Genomic DNA, 14761 nt, shown 5'->3' with positions numbered 1-14761 from the left:
TGCAAGCCCGGCAGGTGATTCCGAAGTGTTCCCCAACTGGTTGTGGCGTAGCCGGCAGGTGATTTTTGCGTGTCCGGCAGGTGGTTCTGGCGAGTTGAGCAGGTGGTTCCGGCGTGCTCGGCAGGTGCTTCCGGGGTCATTGGCACGTGGTTCTGGCATATCTGAGAGGTGGTTCCGGCATGCCCGGCAGGTGATTCCGGAGTGTTCGCCAAGTTTTCCGGCGTAGCCGGCAGGTGATTTTGCATGTCCAGCGGTCGTTCCGGCGGGTCGAGCCGGTGGTTCCGGCGTGTCCGGCAGGTGGTTCCGGTCTGTCCGGCAGGTGGTTCTGTGGTGTCCGGCACTAGGTTCAGTCTGAGAGGCTGTGCCGGCATGCCCCTCACGTGATTCCGGCTTGTCCCCGAAGTGGTGCTGGTGTAGCGGGCAGGTGATTTTGGCGTGTCCGGCAGGTGGTTCAGGCGAGTTGAGCAGGTGGTTCCGGCGTGCTCGGCTGGTGCTTCCGGGGTCATTGGCACGGGGTTCTGGCATGTCTGAGAGGTGGTTCCTGCATGCCCGGCAAGTGATTCCGGAGTGTTTGCCAAGTGGTTCTGGCATAGTCGGCAGGTGATTTTGGCATGTCCGGCAGGTGGTTCAGGCGAGTTGAGCAGGTGGTTCCAACGTGCTTGGCAGGTGCTTCCGGCGTCTCCGGCACGTGTTTCTGGCACATCTGACAGGTGGTTCCGGCATGCCCGAAAGGTGATTCCGGTCTGTCCGGTAGGTGGTTCCAGCCTGCACGGCACGTGGTTCTGGTACGTCTCAGAGGTGGTTGCGCATGCCCAACAGGTGATTCCGGACTGTCCGCCACATGGTTCTGGCACGTCTGAGAGGTGGTTCCGGCATGCCCGGCAGGTCATCCCAGAGAGTCCTCCAAGTGGTTCTGGCATAACACGCAGGTGATTTTGGCGTGTCTGGCAGGTTGTTCCGTTGTGCTTGGCAGGTGGTTCAGGCTTGGCCGGCAGGTGGTTCCAGACTGTCCAGGACGTGTTTCCAGCTTCTCCGGCAGGTGGTTCTGGTACGTGTGAGAGGTGGTTCCGCCATGGCTGGCAGGAGATCCCGGACTGTCCCCCAGGTGGTTCTGGCATAGCCAGCAGTTAATATTGGCCTGTCCGGCAGGTGGTTCCAGCCAGTCGAACAGGTGGCTCCGGCGTGATCGGCAGGTGGTTCCGGTCTGTCCGCTAGGTGATTCCGGCGTGTCCGGCACGTGCTTCCGGCACGTCTGAGAGGTGGTTCCGGCATGCGCGACAGGTGATTTCGGAGTGTCCGCCAGGTGGTTCTGGCGTACCCGGCAGGTGATTTTGGCGTGTCCGGCAGGTGTTTCTGGCGAGTCGAGCAGGTGGCTCTGGCATGCTCGGCAGGTGCTTCCGGCGTCTCCGGCACGTGGTTCTGGTGTGTCTGAGAGCTGGTTCCGGCATGTCCGGCACATGATTCCGGAGTGTCCGCCAAGTGGTTCTGGCATACCCGGCTGGTGATTTGGGCATGTCAGGTAGGTGGTTCCGGCGAGTCGAGCAGGTGGCTCCGGCGTGCTCGGCAGGTTGTTCAGACGGGTCTGGCAGGTGTTTTCCGTCTGTTCGGGGTGTGGTTCCAGCATCTCATGCACATGGTTCTGGCACGTCTGAGATGTGGTTCCGGCCGGCCCGACAGGTGTTTCCACAGTGTCCGCCAAGTGGTACTGGCGTAGTTGGCAGGTGATTTTGGCATGACCGGCAGGTGGTTCTTGCAAGCCCGGCAGGTGATTCCGAAGTGTTCCCCAACTGGTTGTGGCGTAGCCGGCAGGTGATTTTTGCGTGTCCGGCAGGTGGTTCTGGCGAGTTGAGCAGGTGGTTCCGGCGTGCTCGGCAGGTGCTTCCGGGGTCATTGGCACGTGGTTCTGGCATATCTGAGAGGTGGTTCCGGCATGCCCGGCAGGTGATTCCGGAGTGTTCGCCAAGTTTTCCGGCGTAGCCGGCAGGAGATTTTGCATGTCCAGCGGTCGTTCCGGCGGGTCGAGCCGGTGGTTCCGGCGTGTCCGGCAGGTGGTTCCGGTCTGTCCGGCAGGTGGTTCTGTGGTGTCCGGCACTAGGTTCAGTCTGAGAGGCTGTGCCGGAATGCCCCTCACGTGATTCCGGCTTGTCCCCGAAGTGGTGCTGGTGTAGCGGGCAGGTGATTTTGGCGTGTCCGGCAGGTGGTTCAGGCGAGTTGAGCAGGTGGTTCCGGCGTGCTCGGCTGGTGCTTCCGGGGTCATTGGCACGGGGTTCTGGCATGTCTGAGAGGTGGTTCCTGCATGCCCGGCAAGTGATTCCGGAGTGTTTGCCAAGTGGTTCTGGCATAGTCGGCAGGTGATTTTGGCATGTCCGGCAGGTGGTTCAGGCGAGTTGAGCAGGTGGTTCCAACGTGCTTGGCAGGTGCTTCCGGCGTCTCCGGCACGTGTTTCTGGCACATCTGACAGGTGGTTCCGGCATGCCCGAAAGGTGATTCCGGTCTGTCCGGTAGGTGGTTCCAGCCTGCACGGCATGTGGTTCTGGTACGTCTCAGAGGTGGTTGCGCATGCCCAACAGGTGATTCCGGACTGTCCGCCACATGGTTCTGGCACGTCTGAGAGGTGGTTCCGGCATGCCCGGCAGGTCATCCCAGAGAGTCCTCCAAGTGGTTCTGGCATAACACGCAGGTGATTTTGGCGTGTCTGGCAGGTTGTTCCGTTGTGCTTGGCAGGTGGTTCAGGCTTGGCCGGCAGGTGGTTCCAGACTGTCCAGGACGTGTTTCCAGCTTCTCCGGCAGGTGGTTCTGGTACGTGTGAGAGGTGGTTCCGCCATGGCTGGCAGGAGATCCCGGACTGTCCCCCAGGTGGTTCTGGCATAGCCAGCAGTTAATATTGGCCTGTCCGGCAGGTGGTTCCAGCCAGTCGAACAGGTGGCTCCGGCGTGATCGGCAGGTGGTTCCGGTCTGTCCGCTAGGTGATTCCGGCGTGTCCGGCACGTGCTTCCGGCACGTCTGAGAGGTGGTTCCGGCATGAGCGACAGGTGATTTCGGAGTGTCCGCCAGGTGGTTCTGGCGTACCCGGCAGGTGATTTTGGCGTGTCCGGCAGGTGTTTCTGGCGAGTCGAGCAGGTGGCTCCGGCATGCTCGGCAGGTGCTTCCGGCGTCTCCGGCACGTGGTTCTGGTGTATCTGAGAGCTGGTTCCGGCATGTCCGGCAGATGATTCCGGAGTGTCCGCCAAGAGGTTCTGGCATACCCGGCTGGTGATTTGGGCATGTCAGGTAGGTGGTTCCGGCGAGTCGAGCAGGTGGCTCCGGGGTGCTCGGCAGGTTGTTCAGACGGGTCTGGCAGGTGTTTTCCGTCTGTTCGGGGTGTGGTTCCAGCATCTCATGCACATGGTTCTGGCACGTATGAGATATGGTTCAGGCCGGCCCGACAGGTGTTTCCACAGTGTCCGCCAAGTGGTACTGGCGTAGTTGGCAGGTGATTTTGGCATGACCGGCAGGTGGTTCCAGCAAGCCCGGCAGGTGATTCCGAAGTGTTCCCCAACTGGTTGTGGCGTAGCCGGCAGGTGATTTTTGCGTGTCCGGCAGGTGGTTCTGGCGAGTCGAGCAGGTGGTTCCGGCGTGCTCGGCAGGTGCTTCCGGGGTCATTGGCACGTGGTTCTGGCATATCTGAGAGGTGGTTCCTGCATGCTCGGCAAGTGATTCCGGAGTGTTCGCCAAGTGGTTCTGGCATAGTCGGCAGGTGATTTTGGCATGTCCGGCAGGTGGTTCAGGCGAGTTGAGCAGGTGGTTCCAACGTGCTTGGCAGGTGCTTCCGGCGTCTCCGGCACGTGTTTCTGTCACATCTGACAGGTGGTTCCGGCATGCCCGAGAGGTGATTCCGGTCTGTCCGGTAGGTGGTTCCAGCCTGCACGGCATGTGGTTCTGGTACGTCTCAGAGGTGGTTGCGCATGCCCAACAGGTGATTCCGGACTGTCCGCCACATGGTTCTGGCACGTCTGAGAGGTGGTTCCGGCATGCCCGGCAGGTCATCCCAGAGAGTCCTCCAAGTGGTTCTGGCATAACACGCAGGTGATTTTGGCGTGTCTGGCAGGTTGTTCCGTTGTGCTTGGCAGGTGGTTCAGGCTTGGCCGGCAGGTGGTTCCAGACTGTCCAGGACGTGTTTCCAGCTTCTCCGGCAGGTGGTTCTGGTACGTGTGAGAGGTGGTTCCGCCATGGCTGGCAGGTGATCCCGGACTGTCCCCCAGGTGGTTCTGGCATAGCCAGCAGTTGATATTGGACTGTCCGGCAGGTGGTTCCAGCCAGTCGAACAGGTGGCTCCGGCGTGCTCGGCAGGTGGTTCCGGTCTGTCCGCTAGGTGATTCCGGCGTGTCCGGCACGTGCTTCCGGCACGTCTGAGAGGTGGTTCCGGCATGCGCGACAGGAGATTTCGGAGTGTCCGCCAGGTGGTTCTGGCGTACCCGGCAGGTGATTTTGGCGTGTCCGGCAGGTGTTTCTGGCGAGTCGAGCAGGTGGCTCCGGCATGCTCGGCAGGTGCTTCCGGCGTCTCCGGCACGTGGTTCTGGTGTGTCTGAGAGCTGGTTCCGGCATGTCCGGCACATGATTCCGGAGTGTCCGCCAAGTGGTTCTGGCATACCCGGCTGGTGATTTGGGCATGTCAGGTAGGTGGTTCCGGCGAGTCGAGCAGGTGGCTCCGGCGTGCTCGGCAGGTTGTTCAGACGGGTCTGGCAGGTGTTTTCCGTCTGTTCGGGGTGTGGTTCCAGCATCTCATGCACATGGTTCTGGCACGTCTGAGATGTGGTTCCGGCCGGCCCGACAGGTGTTTCCACAGTGTCCGCCAAGTGGTACTGGCGTAGTTGGCAGGTGATTTTGGCATGACCGGCAGGTGGTTCTTGCAAGCCCGGCAGGTGATTCCGAAGTGTTCCCCAACTGGTTGTGGCGTAGCCGGCAGGTGATTTTTGCGTGTCCGGCAGGTGGTTCTGGCGAGTTGAGCAGGTGGTTCCGGCGTGCTCGGCAGGTGCTTCCGGGGTCATTGGCACGTGGTTCTGGCATATCTGAGAGGTGGTTCCGGCATGCCCGGCAGGTGATTCCGGAGTGTTCGCCAAGTTTTCCGGCGTAGCCGGCAGGTGATTTTGCATGTCCAGCGGTCGTTCCGGCGGGTCGAGCCGGTGGTTCCGGCGTGTCCGGCAGGTGGTTCCGGTCTGTCCGGCAGGTGGTTCTGTGGTGTCCGGCACGAGGTTCAGTCTGAGAGGCTGTGCCGGCATGCCCCTCACGTGATTCCGGCTTGTCCCCGAAGTGGTGCTGGTGTAGCGGGCAGGTGATTTTGGCGTGTCCGGCAGGTGGTTCAGGCGAGTTGAGCAGGTGGTTCCGGCGTGCTCGGCTGGTGCTTCCGGGGTCATTGGCACGGGGTTCTGGCATGTCTGAGAGGTGGTTCCTGCATGCCCGGCAAGTGATTCCGGAGTGTTCGCCAAGTGGTTCTGGCATAGTCGGCAGGTGATTTTGGCATGTCCGGCAGGTGGTTCAGGCGAGTTGAGCAGGTGGTTCCAACGTTCTTGGCAGGTGCTTCCGGCGTCTCCGGCACGTGTTTCTGGCACATCTGACAGGTGGTTCCGGCATGCCCGAAAGGTGATTCCGGTCTGTCCGGTAGGTGGTTCCAGCCTGCACGGCATGTGGTTCTGGTACGTCTCAGAGGTGGTTGCGCATGCCCAACAGGTGATTCCGGACTGTCCGCCACATGGTTCTGGCACGTCTGAGAGGTGGTTCCGGCATGCCCGGCAGGTCATCCCAGAGAGTCCTCCAAGTGGTTCTGGCATAACACGCAGGTGATTTTGGCGTGTCTGGCAGGTTGTTCCGTTGTGCTTGGCAGGTGGTTCAGGCTTGGCCGGCAGGTGGTTCCAGACTGTCCAGGACGTGTTTCCAGCTTCTCCGGCAGGTGGTTCTGGTACGTGTGAGAGGTGGTTCCGCCATGGCTGGCAGGTGATCCCGGACTGTCCCCCAGGTGGTTCTGGCATAGCCAGCAGTTAATATTGGCCTGTCCGGCAGGTGGTTCCAGCCAGTCGAACAGGTGGCTCCGGCGTGATCGGCAGGTGGTTCCGGTCTGTCCGCTAGGTGATTCCGGCGTGTCCGGCACGTGCTTCCGGCACGTCTGAGAGGTGGTTCCGGCATGCGCGACAGGTGATTTCGGAGTGTCCGCCAGGTGGTTCTGGCGTACCCGGCAGGTGATTTTGGCGTGTCCGGCAGGTGTTTCTGGCGAGTCGAGCAGGTGGCTCCGGCATGCTCGGCAGGTGCTTCCGGCGTCTCCGGCACGTGGTTCTGGTGTGTCTGAGAGCTGGTTCCGGCATGTCCGGCAGATGATTCCGGAGTGTCCGCCAAGTGGTTCTGGCATACCCGGCTGGTGATTTGGGCATGTCAGGTAGGTGGTTCCGGCGAGTCGAGCAGGTGGCTCTGACGTGCTCGGCAGGTTGTTCAGACGGGTCTGTCAGGTGTTTTCCGTCTGTTCGGGGTGTGGTTCCAGCATCTCATGCACATGGTTCTGGCACGTGTGAGATGTGGTTCCGGCCATCACGACAGGTGTTTCCACAGTGTCCGCCAAGTGGTAATGGCGTAGTTGGCAGGTGATTTTGGCATGACCGGCAGGTGGTTCCAGCAAGCCCGGCAGGTGATTCCAAAGTGCTCCCCAACTGGTTGTGGCGTAGCCGGCAGGTGATTTTTGCGTGTCCGGCAGGTGGTTCTGGCGAGTCGAGCAGGTGGTTCCGGCGTGCTCGGCAGGTGCTTCCGGGGTCATTGGCACGTGGTTCTGGCATATCTGAGAGGTGGTTCCGGCATGCCCGGCAGGTGATTCCGGAGTGTTCGCCAAGTGTTTCCGGCGTAGCCGGCAGGTGATTTTGCATGTCCAGCGGTCGTTCCGGTGGGTCGAGCCGGTGGTTCCGGCGTGTCCGGCAGGTGGTTCCGGTCTGTCCGGCAGGTGGTTCTGTGGTGTCCGGCACGAGGTTCAGTCTGAGAGGCTGTGCCGGCATGCCCCTCACGTGATTCCGGCTTGTCCCCGAAGTGGTGCTGGTGTAGCGGGCAGGTGATTTTGGCGTGTCCGGCAGGTGGTTCAGGCGAGTTGAGCAGGTGGTTCCGGCGTGCTCGGCTGGTGCTTCCGGGGTCATTGGCACGGGGTTCTGGCATGTCTGAGAGGTGGTTCCTGCATGCCCGGCAAGTGATTCCGGAGTGTTCGCCAAGTGGTTCTGGCATAGTCGGCAGGTGATTTTGGCATGTCCGGCAGGTGGTTCAGGCGATTGAGCAGGTGGTTCCAACGTGCTTGGCAGGTGCTTCCGGCGTCTCCGGCACGTGTTTCTGGCACATCTGACAGGTGGTTCCGGCATGCCTGAAAGGTGATTCCGGTCTGTCCGGTAGGTGGTTCCAGCCTGCACGGCATGTGGTTCTGGTACGTCTCAGAGGTGGTTGCGCATGCCCAACAGGTGATTCCGGACTGTCCGCCACATGGTTCTGGCACGTCTGAGAGGTGGTTCCGGCATGCCCGGCAGGTCATCCCAGAGAGTCCTCCAAGTGGTTCTGGCATAACACGCAGGTGATTTTGGCGTGTCTGGCAGGTTGTTCCGTTGTGCTTGGCAGGTGGTTCAGGCTTGGCCGGCAGGTGGTTCCAGACTGTCCAGGACGTGTTTCCAGCTTCTCCGGCAGGTGGTTCTGGTACGTGTGAGAGGTGGTTCCGCCATGGCTGGCAGGTGATCCCGGACTGTCCCCCAGGTGGTTCTGGCATAGCCAGCAGTTAATATTGGCCTGTCCGGCAGGTGGTTCCAGCCAGTCGAACAGGTGGCTCCGGCGTGCTCGGCAGGTGGTTCCGGTCTGTCCGGTAGGTGATTCCGGCGTGTCTGGCACGTGCTTCCGGCACGTCTGAGAGGTGGTTCCGGCATGCGCGACAGGTGATTTCAGAGTGTCCGCCAGGTGGTTCTGGCGTACCCGGCATGTGATTTTGGCGTGTCCGGCAGGTGTTTCTGGCGAGTCGAGCAGGTGGCTCCGGCATGCCTCGGCAGGTGCTTCCGGCGTCTCCGGCACGTGGTTCTGGTGTGTCTGAGAGCTGGTTCCGGCATGTCCGGCAGATGATTCCGGAGTGTCCGCCAAGTGGTTCTGGCATACCCGGCTGGTGATTTGGGCATGTCAGGTAGGTGGTTCCGGCGAGTCGAGCAGGTGGCTCCGGCGTGCTTGGCAGGTTGTTCAGACGGGTCTGGCAGGTGTTTTCCGTCTGTTCGGGGTGTGGTTCCAGCAGCTCATGCACATGGTTCGGGCACCTCTGAGATGTGGTTCCGGCCGGCCCGACAGGTGTTTCCACAGTGTCCGCCAAGTGGTACTGGCGTAGTTGGCAGGTGATTTTGGCATGACCGGCAGGTGGTTCCAGCAAGCCCGGCAGGTGATTCCGAAGTGTTCCCCAACTGGTTGTGGCGTAGCCGGCAGGTGATTTTTGCGTGTCCGGCAGGTGTTTCTGGCGAGTTGAGCAGGTGGTTCCGGCGTGTTCGGCAGGTGTCTCCGGGGTCATTGGCACGTGGTTCTGGCATATCTGAGAGGTGGTTCCGGCATGCCCGGCAGGTGATTCCGGAGTGTTCGCCAAGTGTTTCCGGCGTAGCCGGCAGGTGATTTTGCATGTCCAGCGGTCGTTCCGGCGGGTCGTGCTGGTGGTTCCGGCGTGTCCGGCAGGTGGTTCCGGTATGTCCGGCAGGTGGTTCTGTGGTGTCCGGCACGAGGTTCAGTCTGAGAGGCTGTGCCGGCATGCCCCTCACGTGATTCCGGCTTGTCCCCGAAGTGGTGCTGGTGTAGCGGGCAGGTGATTTTGGCGTGAGCGGCAGGTGGTTCAGGCGAGTTGAGCAGGTGGTTGTGACGTGCTCGGCAGGTGCTTCCGGCGTCTCCGGCACGTGTTTCTGGCACATCTGACTGGTGGTTCCGGCATGCCCAAAAGTTGATTCCGGTCTGTCCGGTAGGTGGTTCCGGCGTGCACGGCACGTGGTTCTGGTACGTGTCAGAGGTGGTTGCGTATGCCCAACAGGTGATTCCGGACTGTCCGCCACGTGCTTCTGGCACCTCTGAGAAGTGGTTCCGGAATGCCTGACATGTGATTCCGGAGTGTCTGCCGAGTGGTTCTTGCATAGCCAGCAGCTGACTTTGGCGTGTCAAGTAGGTGGTTCTGGGGAGTGGATCAGCTGGTTCCGGCATACTCGGCAGGTGGTACCGGCGTGTCCGTAACATGGTTCTGGCAAGTCTGAGAGGCGGTTCCAGCATGTCCGGTAGGTGATTCCGGAGTGTTCGCCAAGTGGTTCTGGCGTAGCCGGCGGGTGATTTTGCATGTCCGGCGGTGGTTCCGGCGATTCGAGCCGGTGGTTCCGGCGTGTCCGGCAGGTGGTTCCCGTCTGTCCAGCAGGTGGTTCTGGGGTGTCCGGCACGAGGTTCTGGCACGTCTGAGAGGTTGTGTCGGCATGCACTTCACGTGATTCCGGCTTGTCCACCAAGTGGTTCTGGTGTAGCGGGCAGGTGAGTTTGGCATGTCCGGCAGGTGTGACCGGTGAGTCAAGCAGGTGGTTCCGGCGAGTGTTTCCTGTGTTTCCAGTCTGTCCGGGAGATGGTTCCGGCCTGTCCGGCACGTGCTTCTGGCACTTCGGAGAGGTTGTGCTGGCATGCCCGGCAGGTGATTCTGGAGTGTCCGCCAAGTGGTTCTTTCGTAGCCGGCAGGTGATTTTGGTGTGACCGGCAGGTGGTTCTGGCGAGTCAAGCAGGTGGTCCCGGCGTGTCCGGCAGGTGGTTCCGGTCTGTCCTGGAGGTGGTTCCGGAGTGTCTGCCGAGTGGTTCTGGCATAGCCGGCAGGTGATTTTGGCGTGTCCAGCAGGTGGTTCCGGCGAGCTCGGCAGGTGGTACCGGCGTGTCCGGAACATGGTTCTGGCACGTCTGAGAGATGGTTCTGGCATGCCCGGCAGGTGATTCCGGAGGGTCCGGCATGTGGTTCTGGCACCTCTGAGAGGTGGTTCCGGCATGCCCGGCAGGTGGTTCCTGAGTGTCTGCCGAGTGGTTCTGGCGTAGCCGGCAGGTGATTTTGGCGTGTCCAGCTGGTGGTTCTGGGGAGTGGAGCAGGTGGTTCCGGCATACTCGGCAGGTGGTACCGGCGTGTCCAGAACATTTTTCTGGCAAGTCTGAGAGGTGGTTCCGGCATGCCCGGCAGGTGAAGCGGAGTGTTCGCCAAGTGGTTCTGGCGTAGCCGGCAGGTGATTTTGCATGTCTGGCGGTGGTTCCGGCGAGTCGAGCCGGTGGTCCCGGCGTGTCCGGCAGGTGCTTCTGGTCTGTCTGGCAGGTGGTTCTGGCGTGTCTGGCACGAGGTTCTGGCACGTCTGAGAGGTGGTTCCGGTACGCCCGACAGGTGATTCTGGAGTGTCCGCCACGTGGTTCTGGCATACCCTGCAGGTGATATTTGCGTGTCTGGCAGGTGTGTTTTGCAAGTCGAGCATGTGGCTCAGGCATGCTCAGCAGGTGCTTCTGGCGTGTCCTGCACGTGGTTCTGGTGTGTCTGAGAGCTGGTTCTGGCATGTCCGGCAGATGATTCCGGAGTGTCCACAAAGTGGTTCTGGCATACGCGGCAGGTGATTTTGGCGTGTCAGGTAGGTGGTTCCTGCGAGTCGACTAGGTGGTTCCGGCGTGCTCGGCAGGTGGTTCAGGCGGGTCTGGCAGGTGGTTTCGGTCTGTTCGGGGTGTGGTTCCGGCATCTCAGGCACATGGTTCTGGCACGTCTGAGAGGTGGTTCCGGCCGGCCCGACAGGTGTTTCCGGAGAGTCCGCAAAGTGGTTCTGGCGTAGCTGGCAGGTGATGTTGGAGTGACCGGCAGGTGGTTCCAGCAAGCCCGGCAGGTGATTCCGGAGTGTCTGCCGTGTGGTTCTGGCGTAGCCGGCAGGTGATTTTGGCGTCTCCAGCAGGTGGTTCCGGCGAGCTCGGCAGGTGGTACCGGCGTGTCCAGAACACGGTTGTGGCACGTCTGAAAGATGGTTCTGGCATGCCAGGCAGGTGATTCCGGAATGTCCGGCATGTGGTTCTGGCACCTCAGAGAGCTGGTTCCGGCATGCCCGGCAGGTGGTTCCTGAGTGTCTGCCGAGTGGTTCTGGCGTAGCCGGCAGGTGATTTCGGCGTGTCCAGTAAGTGGTTCTGGGGAGTGGAGCAGGTGGTTCCGGCATAGTCGGCAGGTGGTTCCGGCGTGTCCGGCACATGGTTCTGGCACGTCTGAGAGGTGGTTCCGGCATGCCCGGCAGGTGATTCCAGAGTGTTCGCCACGTGGTTCTGGCGTACCCGGAAGGTGATTTTGGCGTGTCTGGCAGGTGTTTCTTGCAAGTCGAGCATGTGGCTCAGGCATGCTCAGCAGGTGCTTCCAGCGTGTCCGGCACGTGGTTCTGGTGTGTCTGAGAGCTGGTTCTGGCATGTCCGGAAGATGATTCCGGAGTGTCCACCAAGTGGCTCTGGCATACCCGGCAGGTGATTTTGGGGTGTCAGGTAGGTGGTTCCGGTGAGTCGAGTAGGTGGTTCCGGCGTGCTCAGCAGGTGGTTCAGGCGGGTCTGGCAGGTGGTTTCGGTCTGTTAGGGCTGTGGTTCCGGCATCTCAGGCACATGGTTCTGGCACGTTTGAGAGGTGGTTCCGGCAGGCCCGACAGGTGTTTCCATGGTGTTCGCCAAGTGGTTCTGGCATAGCTGGCAGGTGATGTTGGCGTGACCGGCAGGTGGTTCCAGCCAGCCCGGCAGGTGATTCCGGAGTGTCCGGCATGTGGTTCTGGCACCACTGAGAGGTGGTTCCGGAATGCCCGAAAGGTGATTCCGGTCTGTCCGGTAGGTGGTTCCAGCCTGCACGGCATGTGGTTCTGGTACGTCTCAGAGGTGGTTGCGCATGCCCAACAGGTGATTCCGGACTGTGCGCCACATGGTTCTGGCACGTCTGAGAGGTGGTTCCGGCATGCCCGGCAGGTCATCCCAGAGAGTCCTCCAAGTGGTTCTGGCATAACACGCAGGTGATTTTGGCGTGTCTGGCAGGTTGTTCCGCTGTGCTTGGCAGGTGGTTCAGGCTTGGCCGGCAGGTGGTTCCAGACTGTCCAGGACGTGTTTCCAGCTTCTCCGGCAGGTGGTTCTGGTACGTCTGAGAGGTGGTTCCGCCATGGCTGGCAGGTGATTCCGGACCGTCCCCCAGGTGGTTCTGGCATAGCCAGCAGTTGATATTGGCCTGTCCGGCAGGTGGTTCCAGCCAGTCGAACAGGTGGCTCCGGCGTGATCGGCAGGTGGTTCCGGTCTGTCCGGTAGGTGATTCCGGCGTGTCCGGCACGTGCTTCCGGCACGTCTGAGGGGTGGTTGCGGCATGCGCGACAGGTGATTTCGGAGTGTCCGCCAGGTGGTTCTGGCGTACCCGGCAGGTGATTTTGGCGTGTCCGGCAGGTGTTTCTGGCGAGTCGAGCAGGTGGCTCCGGCATGCTCGGCAGGTGCTTCTGGCGTCTCCGGCACGTGGTTCTGGTGTGTCTGAGAGCTGGTTCCGGCATGTCCGGCAGATGATTCCGGAGTGTCCGCCAAGTGGTTCTGGCATACCCGGCTGGTGATTTGGGCATGTCAGGTAGGTGGTTCCGGCGAGTCGAGCAGGTGGCTCCGGCGTGCTCGGCAGGTTGTTCAGACGGGTCTGGCAGGTGTTTTCCGTCTGTTCGGGGTGTGGTTCCAGCATCTCATGCACATGGTTCTGGCACGTCTGAGATGTGGTTCCGGCCGGCCCGACAGGTGTTTCCACAGTGTCCGCCAAGTGGTACTGGCGTAGTTGGCAGGTGATTTTGGCATGACCGGCAGGTGTTTCCAGCAAGCCCGGCAGGTGATTCCGAAGTGTTCCCCAACTGGTTGTGGCGTAGCCGGCAGGTGATTTTTGCGTGTGCGGCAGGTGGTTCTGGCGAGTCGAGCAGGTGGTTCCGGCGTGCTCGGCAGGTGCTTCCGGGGTCATTGGCACGTGGTTCTGGCATATCTGAGAGTTGGTTCCGGCATGCCCGGCAGGTGATTCCGGAGTGTTCGCCAAGTGTTTCCGGCGTAGCCGGCAGGTGAGTTTGCATGTCCAGCGGTCGTTCCGGCGGGTCGAGTCGGTGGTTCCGGCGTGTCCGGCAGGTGTTTCCGGTCTGTCCGGCAGGTGGTTCTGTGGTGTCCGGCACGAGGTTCAGTCTGAGAGGCTGTGCCGGCATGCCCCTCACGTGATTCCTGCTTGTCCCCGAAGTGGTGCTGGTCTAGCGGGCAGGTGATTTTGGCGTGTCCGGCAGGTGGTTCAGGCGAGTTGAGCGGGTGGTTGCGACGTGCTCGGCAGGTGCTTCCGGCGTCTCCAGCACGTGTTTCTGGCACATCTGACTGGTGGTTCCGGCATGCCCAAAAGTGGATTCCGGTCTGTCCGGTAGGTGGTTCCGGCGTGCACGACACGTGGTTCTGGTACGTCCCAGAGGTGGTTGCGTATGCCCAACAGGTGATTCCGGACTGTCCGCCACGTGCTTCTGGCACGTCTGAGAGGTGGTTCCTACATGCCCGGCAGGTCATTTCGGAGAGTCGTCCAAGTGGTTCTGGCGTAGCCCGCAGGTGATTTTGGCGTGTCCGGCAGGTGGTTCCGCCATGCTCGGCAGGTGGTTCAGGCATGGCCGTCACGTGGTTCCAGTCTGTCCAGGACGTGTTTCCAGCTTCTCCGGCAGGTGGTTCTGGTACGTCTGAGAGGTGGTTCCGCCATGGCTGGCAGGTGATCCCGGACTGTCCCCCAGGTGGTTCTGTCATAGCCAGCAGTTAATATTGGCCTGTCCGGCAGGTGGTTCCAGCCAGTCGAACAGGTGGCTCCGGCGTTCTTGGCAGGTGGTTCCGGTCTGTCCGGCAGGTGGTTCTGTGGTGTCCGGCACGAGGTTCAGTCTGAGAGGCTGTGACGGCATGCCCCTCACGTGATTCCTGCTTGTCCCCGAAGTGGTGCTGGTCTAGCGGGCAGGTGATTTTGGCGTGTCCGGCAGGTGGTTCAGGCGAGTTGAGCAGGTGGTTCCAATGTGCTTGGCAGGTGCTTCCGGCGTCTCCGGCACGTGTTTCTGGCACATCTGACAGGTGGTTCCGGCATGCCCGAAAGGTGATTCCGGTCTGTCCGATAGGTGGTTCCAGCCTGCACGGCATGTGGTTCTGGTACGTCTCAGAGGTGGTTGCGCATGCCCAACAGGTGATTCCGGACTGTCCGCCACATGGTTCTGGCACGTCTGAGAGGTGGTTCCGGCATGCCCGGCAGGTCATCCCAGAGAGTCCTCCAAGTGGTTCTGGCATAACACGCAGGTGATTTTGGCGTGTCTGGCAGGTTGTTCCGTTGTGCTTGGCAGGTGGTTCAGGCTTGGCCGGCAGGTGGTTCCAGACTGTCCAGGACGTGTTTCCAGCTTCTCCGGCAGGTGGTTCTGGTACGTGTGAGAGGTGGTTCCGCCATGGCTGGCAGGTGATCCCGGACTCTCCCCCAGGTGGTTCTGGCATAGCCAGCAGTTAATATTGGCCTGTCCGGCAGGTGGTTCCAGCCAGTCGAACAGCTGCCTCCGGCGTGCTCGGCAGGTGGTTCCGGTCTGTCCGCTAGGTGATTCCGGCGTGTCCGGCACGTGCTTCCGGCACGTCTGAGAGGTGGTTCCGGCATGCGCGACAGGTGATTTCGGAGTGTCCGCCAGGTGGTTCTGGCGTACCCGGCAGGTGATTTTGGCGTGTCCGGCAGGTGTTTCTGGCGAGTCGAGCAGGTGGC

The sequence above is a fragment of the Equus caballus genome, chromosome 26, assembly GCF_041296265.1.
Source record: "Equus caballus isolate H_3958 breed thoroughbred chromosome 26, TB-T2T, whole genome shotgun sequence".
In the NCBI taxonomy this organism is placed as follows: domain Eukaryota; kingdom Metazoa; phylum Chordata; class Mammalia; order Perissodactyla; family Equidae; genus Equus; species Equus caballus.
The sequence above is the reverse complement of the archived record's forward strand: the minus strand, read 5'-3'. Positions refer to the sequence as shown.